This window comes from Gallinula chloropus, assembly GCF_964237585.1.
Source record: "Gallinula chloropus genome assembly, chromosome: 6".
NCBI lineage: Eukaryota > Metazoa > Chordata > Aves > Gruiformes > Rallidae > Gallinula > Gallinula chloropus.
This window is the reverse complement of record NC_140091.1, coordinates 19,820,930-19,837,263: the sequence shown is the minus strand read 5'-3', so window position 1 is coordinate 19,837,263 and position 16,334 is coordinate 19,820,930.

The following is a 16,334-nucleotide window of genomic DNA, read 5'->3' as shown; positions in this document are numbered from 1 at the left end:
CACTAGTCACCATCGTGAAGACGTTATGCTTTCCACCTCCCAGCCTCCCCATGAAGTTCCCAGCACAGATACAGCCACATGGTGAGAATGTGAGAGTAAAGGATCATTCTGCCCACCTGGGTTTTACAACCAGGAAGGCATCCTGGACAGGCAAACATTTAGATCTTGCTGCTCTTATGCATGTGAAATACCCAAGCCCCTATCACAGGGTAAGAGTGGATTGCTCTGATTACACAATAGGGTCTACAGCACAATGAGAGAAAAATCAAGCTGCCTTATGGACTCATGCACTAACAAGCTACTCCCTGGGCCACCAGCAACCTCTCCACTGCCGACTAATCCAAGTTAAGACGTTCTGGTAAGCCACATCTGTCCTTGAAAGTATTCCAGATTAACAGAGAACCACAACTTTAGTTCTTTTCTCAGTACACTTCTCAATATCTTCAAGAGGTGAAGAAGGCACTCCTTCCTCTCCAGTGCAGAGTAGTTGGAGAGATGGGGGAAGAAGAAAATCATGTGTGGGAGAAAAAAACCCAAAACATTAAAACTATTAACTTTGAGAGCTATTCAATTCAGATAGGCTAAGTGATCACAACAAAGCCTTCTTCACAGAAAGCAGGAACTGTGCTAGGGGAAATCTACAAACCCAAACAATTTTCTAGTCCAGTTTCTATATGACAGGAGGTATATTACAGAACCTAAGCAATTATCAGCACATCGGTACCTGAAAAGGGTATCAGACCTTCCCATCAATCCCTGCTAAAACCACATCAATCATGAAACCACCCCTTGATAAGCCCAAAATGTTTTCACTACCTCCTTCACTAAAGGAACTCACTCCTCACAATTAATAAAGTCTCTCCTTTCTCCCCACCCTGGGGCACTTGCAGGACATCTAGAACCACAAGTATGCCCCATTATCAGACTTCCCAACAGAATCCCCCCCGGTTTTATATGCATAACGACATTATGGTATTTGTAAGAGGCCTCAGAAGCCTTGAGCTTCCCTATCTTCCCTTGCAATACATTGGTAATTATAAGCACAGCATAGGAGAAAAGCATCACCCTACAAAAGTACTTTTTTTTGCATTCAGAAGGCTTGGAAGCACAACGAAGGCACGTCTTCTACCTCTAATACCGCTTATGCTAAGTAATAACCTTATTCCAAACACCTTTCAGACCTCAAGGTTTCCCTTTCGCCCTTGGGCATAGCAGTAAGTAGCACGCTCGGCGTGCTGCACCCTCGGTACCCGCAGAGCTCTTCCCAACCAGGCAGGTACCAAGACAAAGTTAAGGTCACTCCACACCCCGACCGCAACGCGTGAAACACTCGGGGAAAAAGAAGGAAAAAGAAGGAAGACGAGACCGGAACGCGCAGACAACAATGGAAGCAGCTCAAAGCACCACCGAGGCTCCCAGCACACCCTTAGCCGTAGGGTCAGCTCCCTTCTCCGCTAACTCCCTGGAAACAAGCGCGGAAGTGTTATCCGGCGGTGCCCGCTGCCAGCAGCCAGACCCACCCCTCACCCCCACCCCCACCAAGCCCCGGCCCCAAAGGCTCCGGCGGCCTGCGGAGCGCTGCCCCGCTTCCCCCGAGCCGCACAGCCCCGGGCAGCGCTGCCCTCGCCTCAGCGGCGCCCCGCCGGGGGTGGGGGGAAAGCACCAGTGCCGCCGAGGGCGAGCCAGGCCTAAAGCCGCCTGCGTGAGGCAGCGGACACGCTCCCGCGGAGCCGCCCGGGCCGGGGCTGAGGAACCAGCCGCCTTCATCCCGCATCACCTCAGGGCGACCGAGCCGCAGCCTCCGCGAGCACCGGCTCCCCCACAACCGCTTCCCGCCTCCGCCACGCGCCCGCGCGCCCGGGGCCTCTTCCCGGGGCTCGCGCACGTCACCGCGCAGAGGGAGGGGGGAGCGGCGCCGCCGCGTATTGGCTGGGAGGCGTCCCGCGGGGGCGGGGGAAGTAGCGCGCGGCGCGGAGGCGGGGGTAGGGTGGGGGGAGCGGCACGTGAGGCGCGCACGCCTCCCACCCCCTTATCGGCGCCCCCTCAGCCGCAGCTTCCAGCCCGTTCCCTGCTCTCTTCCTCAGCCCGGTTTCCCAGGCCGGCAGTCGTGGCGGAACGGGGCCGCCCGTCGCCACCTTATCCCGGTCCTCTTGAGGCGGGAAGTAGAGCGGGAGGGAGAGGGGTGCGCATCACCCTCGGGTACGTGGGACAGCCGGGTACGTCCCGGGTGGTCTCGGTCAGCACCCACGAGCAGGCCTTCCCTCGCCTTGAAGTCACACCCCCAACCCCACCGCCCCAGCCCCCCCGCCTCTCCTCCACCCTCCGCCCCCGGCACGGAGAAAACTTGTTTGGAGGAGCTGGGAGGACACAGACATCAAGGCTGGGAGGCCTGCGGGACCTGTAGGGGCTCCTCTCCCTCAGGGGAAACATGAGGTGTCCTCCCATTGAGCTCCTTCCAACACCTTTATGGGATCCAGCACGAATGTTTTTAACGGGAAGTGAAGAGAGCTGCCGATTTGAGTAGCAGCCCCTGTGCCCCCAGAAGTGTGGTTTTTGTGTCAGGGGTGGTCACCCTCACAGGTTAGCCTGGGGGAGTGTGAGCTGCAGCTCACCAGTAATCACAGAACCACAGAGTCACTGGGTTGGAAAAGACCTTTGAGATCATCAAGTCCAACTGTTCCTGTCCTCTACTAACCCATACCCCTGAGCACCTCATCTACCCGTCTGTTATACACATGCAGGGTCAGTGACTCAACCAAAAACCGAAACAAGCACGGAAGTGCCCTCCCTGGGCAGCCTGTTCCACTGCCCGATAACCCTTTTGGTGAAGATCTTTTTTGTGATGTCTAATTTGAACATGCCCTGGCACAGCTTCAGCCCATTCCCCTTTGTCCCATCACCCATCGCTTGGGCGAAGAGACCATCACCCACCTCTCTACACCCTCGTTTCAGGTAACTGTAGGTGGTGACAAGGTCTCCCCTCAGCTTCCTCTTCTCCAGGCTAAACATCCAGACCTTCCTCAGCCACTCTTTGCACGGTTTGCTCTCCAGCCCCTTCCCCAGCCTGGTTGCCTTTCTCTGGAGACACTCCAGGACCTCGATGGTGAGGAGCCCAGAACTGGACACAGCACTCAAGGTGAGGCCTCACCAATGCTGAGTACAGGGGCACAATCCCTGTCCTGGCCCTGCTGGCCACGCTGTGTCTGATACAAGCCAGGATGCCCTTGGCCTTCCTGGCCACCTGGGCACACTGCTGCCTCATGTTCAGCCTGCAGTCACCCAACACTTCTCTCCTTCTCTGCCAGGCAGCTTTCCAGCCACTCTGCCCCAAATCTGTAGTGCTGCACAGGGTTGTTATGTCCCATGTGCAGGACTCTGCACTTGGCCTTGTTGAAGCTCATTCTGTTGGTCTCAGCCCATGGATCCAGCCTGTCCAGATCCCTCTGTAGAGCCTCCTTACACTCAAGTGATCGACACTTCCTCCCAGCTTAGTGTACGCAGATGTACTGAGGCAACATTCAATCCCTTCATCTGGGTCATTGATAAAGATATTGAACAGGACTGGAGTCAGGACTGAGCCCTGGTGAACACCACTTGTGACTGGCCTCCAGCTGATTTAGCTCCATTTACCACAAGGGTGGGAGCCGAGAGCCAGGGCCTGGCTGGAGATATCTCCTTCCAGCCTGTGCTCCACAGGGTCAAAAACTGGGTGAAAGGCTGGGCTTTGCACCTCTGTTGTCTCTCTTTCTCCAGGCAGACACAGGCTCGTGACAGATGATGAGTCACAGGAACACGTCACCAGCAAACAAACTCTAGTAACCTCTCGGTAGCTGCGTTTCACAGTGTAAATGAGAATGTTTTCCCAGAGTCAGGAGAAGCAAGCCACCGATTTTCCTACTGGCAGGTACACGTCTTTCCTTCTCCTCACAACTTCAGGGCTGTGCTATACACGGTAATGTATCCAGGTGCACCCTGAAGCACTGCCTCAAACCAAGGTGCAAAGCTACGATGAGGTATTAAAACATTTCTATCACATTTCACCTCATCAGACCCATTAATAAAACAGATTTGTTTTGACCAGCAGATACCTGAGACACACTGTTTTACACATAACTATTTACAAGTGCTTTTAAACAACCTGTGTGGACTTGGAGCAAAGCTGCTGAGTGAAAAATGTCTGAAACTGCTTCAGTTTGCAGTGTGCGTTCATTCTAGTATCCCACCACTCACCTTTCATCCTCCTCAACAGGACAACTATTGTAAAAATTAAAAGAAAAAAAAATAAAATAATATAATTGCTAAAAAGCAAATACCTGCAAGGGCGATAGCACCAGGAATTTTCACATAACATTGCCCCTGTTCTTACAAAGTCAATTTTCACACAACGCTGCTTAGAGATACTCCCGAGTCTGGCTATACATGATCACTGGTGCCCTCATGCTGAAAACACTGTGCTGGCTATTTACACTGCAGGTGCCAGTATTGGCTGGGTGAGCAAGTGGGAAAGCAAAAAAAACCCCCTGTTTCATCGCAGTAGTAAAAGCCAAGCCTGTGTGGTAAGAAATTGAGATACCTTTAACAGAAAAAGAGTGTGTGTGACCTTTGGAACTAGTGATTTTCGCATGTTTTGCATGTTTTGCCTCAGTGTGGTGGGCACTGAGCTCCTTCCCTGGTCTTTCTCTAGCAGAGGTGTTTCACAGCCTACTGTCCCTTCTGTTTAGGGGCTGTTTACGCACAGCTTACCAAGGGGGACAAGCAAATGAACTGCTTTTGTCGCCTTTCGTACCAACCTCTACACGAGGCATTGGAAGAAGGGATTGCTATTTCTGTTTCCTGCCAGTCACCCCTATCATCTGCTGTTGTCTTCACTGGTCCAAACTGCTGCGCTGTTTCATCAGCTACACCATTTACTCTGCTTGTCACCACAGTGCTCGCAATCTTGATTTTCCAGGGTGTTTTACATCAAACCTATGGGTTGCATTGCTCAACGGTTGCCTAATCCCAACCCTTCCCGAGCACTTCTGGCTGAATCACAGTGGTCGCTCTCCTTTGTTGACATGGAAACCTCTAGCCATGACACCCCAATCTTTTGCTTCCACTTTACTCGCTCTCACCTACCCAGTGCCAGGCAGCAACTTGATCTCTGTAGCACTGCCTGTTTCCCTACTTTTCTTTCTTTTTCTTCCTTTTTTTCCTCTATTACACCCCCCCAGGAAGTCTACATAACAATCCACAGCTCTTGTCCCCATGCTGTGTACCATCATTTTACCGTTGACAGCAGCAGTAGCTGGGTGAACAAGCCCCATGCCTGTCAGCTCAGGGGGAGCAAAGACTTTTATGCTTACATACATATAAGAGCTGACCAGGGTGGATGGACACATCCACATGCTGACTGGAGGGGTCTGCACAGCACAGGGGAGGCACTGGGGAGGCAGCAGCATGGCCTGGAGAGGTGGGGACAGTGGGAGAGGTGAGGCAGAGGGCTGCAGCTTTCACAACCCTTCTGTAAAACCTGTGCCTCGTCCTCTTCTTTCCTGTAATTTTTGTCACTGCTGCAAAATAGATGTGATTAACGCTGCTTACTTTGAACTCTAACTTATTTTCTATTTGAAGATTTTTTGGTGTCCCTCCCAGAGAGTAAGTAGCCTTGATCGATGCCTGCATTTATTGACCAGAATAATTAATTCTTTTAAAACGTCTGTCTAGCCTTTAAAGCCAGTCACCCAAGAGCCTCAATACAGTGTACTATGCCCTGTAATAAGCTGCTTAAAGGTATGGCTTGAGATTTCCCAACAGTAACATCCTGATGTACCAATGACAGAGCTCCCTCGAGTGGTTAAAAATATTGTTACATGTGTCAAACTTATAAAAAAACAACCAAACAAAGCAAAAAAGCAAATGACAGCAATGTTAGATCTGCAGCATAAAGCCGGTTATAAACGTAGCAGTGAAGGAGCTCCCATTTTTGTGTAACCAGAAAAAAATGGTGTGGATGTAAGACTGAGGTCAAAACTCGAGTCAGGCGAGTGACGCGGTTAAAAAAGTTAAGAAACTGTTAGGAGACTTCAGCCTGATCTGATAATGCATGATTGATTTTTGGCAGGGAAAAGGAAAACTAGCTCCAGCAGATATCACATTGTTGAGGAGGCCTGAAGTGTTCGTAAATCATAAGGACTGCTTTTTAAAACCTCAGGTTCAAGTTTTCACAGTTCCTGCTATCATCGTGCCAAGATTTTGCATGAGATTACCCTTGATCTTCTTTACTTTGTATGAGGTGAAAAGCTTTCAAAATATTTGGTGAAAGAGATTCAAAATCAGCAAACTTCAGCGAAAAGACAGAAGCAGCAGGAATTAAACTCTGACTTCATCAAGCCTTATTCCCAGTTACTTTCCAAACGAAGAAGCTGCTGGTTCTGCTGGCAGATAAAACTGTCAGAAACAAATCACCTCTCTCGGCAGAGGGCAGTGGTATCCTTACTCAAACACCACATCGCTTTGGGTTTTTGGATTTTTTTTCCTACCGAACTGAAAGAATCTTTTTGTTTAAAAAAAATAAAAATAAAAGAAGCGAAGCCCTACTGCCAGCCGGCAGGTTGCTGGCTTCCTCTCCAAGCTCGGAAATTCAGGTGCCAAGCTTCTTGCCACGACCAAGCAGGAGGCACAGCAGCCAGCTTCATTGCTGTGAGTCCTTTTGCTTGGAAAGGGAAGCTGGCATTGTTCTTTGAGGAGCAAATAATTTTTCCTTTCCTTATCATTCTGAAGTAATAGAATGAGTCTTGCCAGCTGGTGTAGAGTTGGGTGAGTTTTTGGGGTTGTTTTTTTGTTGTTGTTGAAATTGGTAAGTTTATTTCTTCAGTATCTTTAAAAAGGAAAAGATCTTTCTAATCTGGCTAAACATCAAATCACAGAAGGTACTGACTCCCTGTAACTACTGTCAAACCCTGCTAAGCTGAACTGTCTTTCCCAAAAGGTGTTCTTTACTCTGTGCTACGTACAGGCTTTCTCTCCGTTAGGGGCAGAAAGAATTTCACCTGGGTCCCAACCACATGACACATTATTATCATGATACCAGCTCAAACCGCTTTCAAATCATTTGCAGCACCTTCTGCTGCTTATTAAAATTGCACCCAAAATTCTGCTCATGGGGTTACTAGAGGTAATCAATTAGCATATGAGGTTACTAGAGGTCAAATTGACCCAAATTTTTGCTCATGGGGTTACTTGAGGTCATCAATTAGCAATTGGCATCTACTCAAGGTCAACTTGACCCAAAATTCTGCTCACAAGGTTACTAGAGGTCACGAATTAGCAGTTTGGGTTACTCCCCAGGTCTGGAAACAGAAGCATGTTCTTAGGTCAGGGCTTTCATACATGAGATGTCCCAAAAATAACATTATGTGGCTATGTGTAAAGTATTTGACTTGAAAGGTGTGAGGAAAACACCCTTGAGATTCTATGCTGAGAACAGATCAAGGTCATTGTGGGAGTATGGGATTGGTAGAGCCATCAAGGAGACATCTTAATTAAAAATGTCACTTAGGTAGCCAGTGTGCTGCGAGGCTCGTGGGGAACACCATGGAGAAGTCTAGGAGCATCAAAATGGCAGCTAGAATCATAATGCCAGAAGTGGATGATGAAACCCCCCAAAAAATGTGAGGACAAGGGGGAAAATTATCCCTCCCATCAAAACCAGGACATATTTCTCAGAGGAGAGAAAATATTCTCTTGAAGCCATGGAAGATTGACTCTCCGTTGTAAACCAAGAAAGAAAACACAGACTTTTCCTCTTTTCCACCTTGTTTTACTCTCTGCAAAGATAGATGACATCGACTGAAAGTAGTCCCAAGCAGAAGACATTTCTAAATCTGTCCAGGGAGCTCTTTGGATGTTTCCATGGCAATGATGCAGCGCGTCCTGCTGCTCTCCCCTCTGCAAAAGCCTTTCCCAAGCTAGATATGGACTGACAATGCCATGCGTTCGTAGCTCCCCTGCCAAAAACGTCCCTTTTCTCCATTCAAGGCCAATCCCATCTGTTCCTTTGTGCTTCTCCTTGAGTCTGGAAACACCTAGCTAGAGAGGGAATCCATCCCTGTGTTCACTTCTCTGCCACAGTGATTCAGGCCAAGGAGGGAGCACTGCTGGTTATACAAGTTGAGGGACTGGAGAGGGCAGTGGCTTCCAACCTTCCTGCCTTGGAAAGACATTCTGGGTGATGGTAAGGGAGAATATTGTAGGGGCCAGGAGCATAAACAAAGCAGAAAGAAAGAAAATCCAGATTTCTTTCTAGTCTCCCAAAAGAATCAAACTGAAACTTGGCATCTTTGGCCATAGCAACAAGTAGAGCAGTAAAGAATGTACAGTCTTGGTACAATGCAGTGCTTATTGAAGAAGATGACAAGTGTGAAGGAACACTTCCAAAACCCCTGAATTCAGATAGATCTATGTCACAGCTGAGTCTCTGGCAGCTTTCAACAGCATTTCACTGAAAGTGGAAAAAAAAAAAAGAGAGAGAGTCAGAGTTAGAAAGCTAAAAGAGGAGCTTTTGCTATCAGCTCAGGATGGGCAAAATGGGAGGTTATAATGGAGCTACGCTGGGAGGTGAAGCAGTCGCAGGGTTTGCTGCAGTTAATCTGTATTGGGCTGAGCTGATGCGGTTACAAAAACATCTTTGTGCTCAGCACTATTCCGTTGTTGGCCTAGTGCCTTGAGGCTTACATGCTTTGGAAATATGGATGAGGAGATGAAAACTTGAGCTTGTTTAAAGGATTTAAATCTGAAGATGGCAGACCCAGGAGAGGGGTTCTGAGTTCAGGCATGTAGGTCATGCAAGAGAGGTCTTGTCTTCACTAGCAAGTTCATATCAAATAGAGTAAAAGTGTTCCTGTTAGTTCAACCCTTGCCCACGCTCTCACACAAAAATCCCTCGTTGCATGAAGTGGCTGGAGGAACATGAATTGATAAACCAACCAGAGGCCAGGGTAAACTGTAAAAAGCTTACCTGTAAAAAGGGTAAAACCTCGAGTGAATTCATTTCATCCTTTACTGCTGCCATTTCCCTACAGTGGAGACCCACGTTAGCCCCATCACAACAACCAGCAGTGCTCACTTCCCACAGTTTTTCCACTGGTGCTTTCCTCACTGACTGCTTGCTCTCTGCTTCCTACTTGAGAGCTTACTCATCCAGTTGCAGAAGGCTTCCAATGCCCACCACAACAATCACCCTTCTTCAGCGCAGCAGAAGTCTCTATTATTTTGAAAACGTGTTTAACAAGACCTCATTTTAGTGTTGCCTGCTGATCAGGCACCACATTATGGGAGAATCACTGGCATGATGCTACTGTAGTCTGTGATTTTAGGAGGAAGGATCCAGGCTGAAAACTTTCTGGTGGCATTCCAAGTAAGCTGTCATGAGAAGAAAATCCAACGCGCAAGACCTCAGCGCTGAAGGAAAATCAGAGGGTTTCATCTACTCAGAGGAAAAGTGTGGGACTATAAATGCTAACTCAGTAACTCCCCAGGAATGAGCATGTGCCATGCTGAGACTGAATGCATCATTAGCAAATCCCCGAGGCTGGGGCTCTATTTCAGACCGTGCAGTATAACGGCTCCAGGGAACATACAGAGGATGCTGATAATTTCACAGTTTCTGCTTCCCTGTGAGGGAGAAAATAGAAGTGCTTCGAAGCTCTTCCCGGGAACACAGAAATAATGTTTTCCAGGGACATCAAAAGCAGAGGAAGAAAGGTGCGTTCTCTGCAAATGGGATGATGGGGAAACACAATAATCTGCTGCCACGGCTGCTAAAGAAGTCTCCTGGCTGATCTGGCAAGCTTTGTGGATTGAGGCCACAGAACTGGTCCCTTGCAGAAGAGATTGGGGGTGGAGGGGGGATGTGAAGTTGGTTCCGGTAGGCAGAAATCTCCAGAGCATGTACAATCCACAGTGGATTCACGCCGTATCAGCGTGTCCCCTAGCAGCACAGATTATTAATGCACCTACCATGTCTGCCCTTTATCACAATCAAACTTTGCAAGACAGATGACTCAAGGTAATTTTGTAGTGTGACTGCATCCTAAGAAAGAGCAGACAAAAAGGGAAAGGCAGACAGCCGGGCGGTCGCTAGCACGCTGAGGTCAAATTCCCCTTTCTGTCACTCTCGGGTATGAGAAAGTTGAGGATGACACAGGGAGGTAACAGATATATTCCTGTGTCTGCTGGCAGAGACGAACAAGGCACCAGGCAGACTTAAACATACACACGTGTGAGCACAACGATATAATCTCTGACTGTCAGAAAGAAGATGCCCGGGTTTCACTCCTAAATGTCTCAACTTCTCTGCATAGTTTGGATTGCACAGTAAATACCTCGGCTGTATGAAATGTGCTGTTGGCTCTGGGGAGGTATTATTTCAGGTTGGCTGCAGCTGGGAGTACGTAGCATGACTTCAGGCCTCATTAGATGCACACATGACAAGTTTTCCACACAAAAATAAAGGGAAGAAAGCTTTTTCTTAAGAAAATAAGGCTTATACAGTTGTCCTATGCGTGTGGGGAAGGGGGTGTCTGTCTGCCTGCCCCAGCTGTCATTTACCTCCCAGTAATATTTGAACCTGTTAGCCAATTTTATGCAAATCAGATGGACAGTCGGGGGTTCCAGAAATATTCAGTTCATGTGAGTTTGGGAAAAATTCAGCCTAGCTAGAGGATGGAGTCTTAATTAATGCTCTGAATGGAGGAAACCTGCAGATGAACTCTACTTTTATTAGAGTAAGAATTTAAGTTGGCAGGGATCACTGCAGATAGCTCGCTTGGTCCAGCCTCCTGCTCAAAGCACAGCCAGCTTCAGAGTGAGATGAGGCTGCTCAGGGCCTCGCTTTTTGAAACCTCAGAGGGGGTCAGAGAATTCACTTTAGACCACAGCTCCACAAAACAAACGTATAAAGTGCAAGTCCTTTGGCTCTGCTGATCAGGGAATTAATTTTCCCCTCTTTAAAAGAAAGCAGCAGCCGATGATAAAGCCCACAACAATTCCCCACACCAGGCAGTCCACGGGACTCAGCTTATGTTAAATACATTTAACCAGCAGCTAGTTACTTTATTTTGGCACTTTGTGTCAGTTAATTATTGCAAGTACAAAGATCAGACTCAGAGACACAAGGCTTTGTGTATCTCATTGTTTGATTCAGCAGAAGCTACAAGGGAAGGAGCGCTGCTCTGTATGAGTGGGAACTACAGGCTACATATCAAGCCTGACAAGCTAATGAGAACAAGTCATTCATTAACAGAAGACTTGCTGCTAGGCAAACACACACAGCTGGTATGGGAGAAGAATTTGGATGTGAAATGAGACAGTGTAGGGTTTTTTTTATAAGACTTTTCCTACTTCAGCAAGTTTTCAGTCTAAATAAAGACCACACAAAACACATTAAGAGCCTTATCAGAGGAAGATTTAGGCTTGTATCTTTTCTGAAAGATTTGGTAATGAGCAGAGTGGCAGAGTTTGCAAAAAGAATGGCAATATTTGCATGTTTAACAGAAGGAATGAGTTTCAAATCTAAGTGAGACTTGATTACAAATGTCTATGCTGCTCTCTTGGGTACTAGTCTATTCTGTGCACAAACACACACACATATGCGCTCACAGACACATCTTCCAAACCCCTGAAGCTTTTTCCCACTTCTGTTGTACAATCACCTTTTTCTTTAGAGCAGTTTCACTCTGCTGAGCATTTTTAAAAGAAAAAACATTGAAGCTGGAAGCTGAAAAGCATGGATATTTAATATGGCTTAACTGTGTGAGAAAGGAACACAATCTCATTTGGAAGATAAAGAAATCGCTTGCAGTTCTTGCATAATTAAATAAAAAAAGCCTGCCAAGGAAGAATCTCTTTGGACTCCGTAAAATGGAACAATAGCAATATTTTAGACCAAACTTTGATTTTTAAAGTTATTTAATTATTTAGGGCCATTGCACAGAGCATGGCACCGTTCATGGCCAAGGCACATGGGCATTTACCAAAGTAGTCCAGAGCAAGGCTGGATCCCTGCCATCCTAAATTTATAACAGAGCACCAATCCTGCTGAAATTTGCACCCTCAGGCTTCCTTACAAGATCAAAGACTAAATTCAGAAGCATGTACAACTCAAAACAACACCAGGAGTGCAATCACAGAGAGATTAATTATTGTAGCAAGGTCAACAGTGGAAGACACAGTTTCCAGGATGACTTTGAAAAGGAAAGTGATGGTGCTGTGAACTCACTGGCTGGCAAAGTGTTCCAGGGGCAAGTGACAGCGTGAGGAGGTGAGAAGATAAAGGTGGAGGAGGTATAAGGGGAAACTAGCACATGAGGCAAAGAGCATGGGGAGGAAGCGCTGCTATGTCTGGAGTTTTAATGGTCTTTCCCAACCTAAATAATGATCTGATTCTAATTCCATCTTTTTTACCTGCACATTGTAGAAAAAAACAAGATAAGGATACTTTTTATCACTAATGTAGCCTTTATTTTGTTTTGGATGATGGCAGTGGTGATTCTAATTCAAAGGCAGTACAGGAATCATCAGAGGAATTTCAGGTGGGACAAGGTTGGTCTCAGAGGCACCGTTGGAGGTACTGCAGTACAGTATCATGCTCTGAAGCTACCCCTTATCTGAATGTCAGCTTCCCAGATACAAATCTCTCAGGGAGAGAAAACAGGACACAGGAAGAAAAGCTTCCATCTGCAAACTAGAGACCCCCCTCGCTGTCCAATGAGATAGTAAAATTTCAAGTTAGGAACAAAAAAAATATATTAGGCTCCTAAGCATAAATTAAGGCAACCTTGGAACTCTGGTGGCAAAACACTCCTATTGACCCACCTGCAGACAAATGCCTAAAAGCCTGAATCATCACCAGCACTGTCAAGGGACCTCATATTACCTCAGCAAATGTATTTTATTGGTGATCACACTGTACAACCTGAGTACTAATTTGCCATTCTCAGCAGATGCGAAGACTTGTCATCATTTTTGTTTGGAAGAAGCAACATTTTTCAAAGAAAAAAGCAAACAAACAACATTCTTAATGTTCTTGTTAGCGTACTCTTCATGCATACAACCTTTCCTGCCTTTAAACACAAGCTTGGGAAGGACAGCACGGCTGTAGCAGTTACAGAAATACATCAGACAGGAAATCAATTACTGACCAAGTCCTGTCATCTGCTTATTCCATGTCTCCCCACCTCTGGCTTTACTCTGATGGAAGCTATGAAAAGGTTAGGGGTTATACCATGATGGGTATAGCCCTTGCAAAACCTCAGTGCAGTTACTGTCTTGCAATTAATAGGTACATACACAAGGACTGGCCACACAGTTCTGACCTGCGAGGGTGGTTACTTACAGAGTGTACCTAACACAAAAACACAGGACCTAGTGAAAGAAGAGTCGAGATGCCTGAGATGCTGTGGTGAGCTGGCTGTTTCTACATGCAGACACACGTGCTCATCTCTTCTGCCACAACACCATACACCCAGGCCCTTTGCTTCCTCTGCACTGAGCCTCACGTTTGCTCGCTCTCCTGATAAGCATCAATGTTTAGACTAGTAGCTGGGAGCGTGAAGAGAGTAGTTTGAAATGAGGATAATGTTGCAGCAGCATTAAAGAGATAACAAAGGGTTGGTGGCACTGAGGAAAGGCTGCAGCTGGGTGGTGGGACGCAGTGTTTAGGGTGGGGGTGTGTGGGGGGGCGTTTTTAGGTTTAGCTATGGTGGGAGAAAGAATCATTATTAACAGAGGAAATTTCATCTGTTGAGGGCTGCACGTGAACCCATCTGTGCTGTTGGGCAAAAGATGTTAGAAAACCAAACTTCCCCAGAAAGCTTTTATGTTCATAAACAGGCGTGTGAGTACCCCGAATGATCTTGCATGCAGGGTACGTACATTCTCATTTAAATCATAATAACAAATTGTAGTAACTTTTAAGGCAACACTGAAACACTACCTATTGTGCTGTGAAAGATCTGGGCAGACAGGATATTTTAAGAACTGTCAATCAGAAATGAAAGGGGGAGTGCTTGTACCCGTCACACCAAGAAATGACGTTCTCCTTTGAAACAGCTCAGTGTTTGCAACTTACTTTTAGCCTTTATTGCAGGGTAACTAACCTTGTGCCACGAAGCCTTTTCCAGATTTTTAAATCAATTTATCTTTCTATAACGTTTTCCCCCAGAACTCCTCCATTAAGGCTAAGGGGCGACTGCCTGGTTTTCACACAGGTGAATTCAGGGGTATTAGAGGGATTCTGAGGCGGCAGCACCATGGGACATTACCCACGTTAGCCTCTGCAGACACCCTAGGCAGTTAGAGCTGTCCTGAGCTCCACAACTTCCTCTGCTGTTGCAAGAAAAGCACAGAAATCCTGACATGTTATGCACACATATCCCTGACTCTTGAGAACTCTCCAAATGCCTTGATCAGGCCTCTCTTGTTCTAGTCACTTAACAAATACTTTAACTAATACAATCCATATCTGAAATACCAGCTAAATGCTTAGCACAGATCTCCTTCTCTGCGTGGCTCTGGTACACAGAAGGCATATGAGCCAGAAGAAGAGTAAAGATTGCACCTAGAATTAATTTTCAAACCACCACTGACAGAATACTACTAGTTAATTTTTCCTAAGTTACAAACAGAAGCTGCCAGGTTGACTCAACATGTACTAAGGCTCAAGAGTCTCCAATTTGTCCACAGGCTTCTTTCAGCACGGAACCCGTACTTCGGGCAGATGAGAGCAGCACGCTTGTGACGTGTAACGCTGAGTACATAAGAGTGCTCAGGCAGCAGTCATTTGATTGTGTGATTCTTGTAGCACTCTGTGGATGTGGAGCAATGCATCATCAGTGCTTAGAAGCACCTTCAAGAGATGGATATATGGTGAATATTTAAAGTCGATTCAGAATTGATTCTAGAAATAACACATTTCTCGTCAGGCACATTACTGTGACTTCAATGCTGCCTTTGTCCCTTGGTCCTTTTTATCCCTTACCCGAGCAGCTCATGAGATGGCAGATTGACTGGAAGCCCCAAAATCACCAGGACGATGGTAACTTACTGATTCCTTGTTAGTGCACGGTGCCAGACCGCTTCAAAAGAAACTACCTTCTGAAAAGTAACCTATTCCTGATACTACACGAGGCTGATAGCATCACAGCTGATAATAACAGGTAGCATTGATGCAGATTTTACCTCTTCAAAGCACTTTGTAATCTTTGTGTGGTTAGTAACTATGACACTCCGGGAAGTAAATACTTATTAGTCCCTGTTTTAACACTAAGGAACATTGCAGCTCAGTGTCAGCAGTGACTCAGTGTAGCATGGAGTCATTTTTCAGCTTGGGGAGTTTATTGTTTATATTCTCATTGCTCTTCTAGCAGGCACTTCAGACAAGCAACCATCAGCCAGGGTTTGGCATCCCCTGTTTATACAATACTATATAAACGATACTGCTGAGAGGATCAAGCGAGGTACGGTCTGAGGGTAGGGCTGGTTTAGTATGCTGTCTGCAGCCAGCAGTGGCTGGGGCACTATGCTACAGCTAGGTCACTATTATACTTTGCAAATAGCAAGCATGCTGCAGCCCTCTTCCCCTTCCACCAGGACTTTTTAGAAAGCCCCTACCTGACTCCATCACCAGTTGTTTCTGTGCATCAGACCAGTTCCATGCAGTAGGATATCAATGTAACCCACAGCGAGCCACAATAGGAGCACAAGCTGCTGGTGAGGGCAATGAAGGATTTCATGAGATCTGAGGAAGGAGAACAACATTTAAACCCAATTCTCCTCAGTGCACTTACATACAACGGCCTATTGATGTTGGCATCTTCTTTTAAAATGCTAACAGCCTTCCTCTGGATTGTATCGGTGAGTAAAAGGCATCAGGAAAGAAAAATAGGACTTCTGTTGATTATTTTAATGAGTGGCAACTGCAAATGGCACTTGGGAGTTCTATGTTTGTTGTTTCTCTGCAGTCTCCAGAGAAGATACATTTTGTTTACAAGGCAAACCATTTACAAATGCCAAACCCTGCAAATTCTGGCTGGAACGAGACCAGGAAATGTCTCCACTGCAGTTTACCCGTGTGGGCCAGTTCTGGCAGAGACTGCCCACCCAGAAGAGATGCCCTCTGCTCATAGACACATAACCATGCCCATACAAGGTCCCAGATTTGGCAAGGCGTACCCCATGCTATGCCCCAGATGTTCTCAGAGCTATTTTAAGAACTGTTTTGTTGTTTGTTGTGTGTTATTCAGTGAGTCTGTCTGTAATTTCTGACCTCCCTGATGTTCTTAGTCCATTAATTT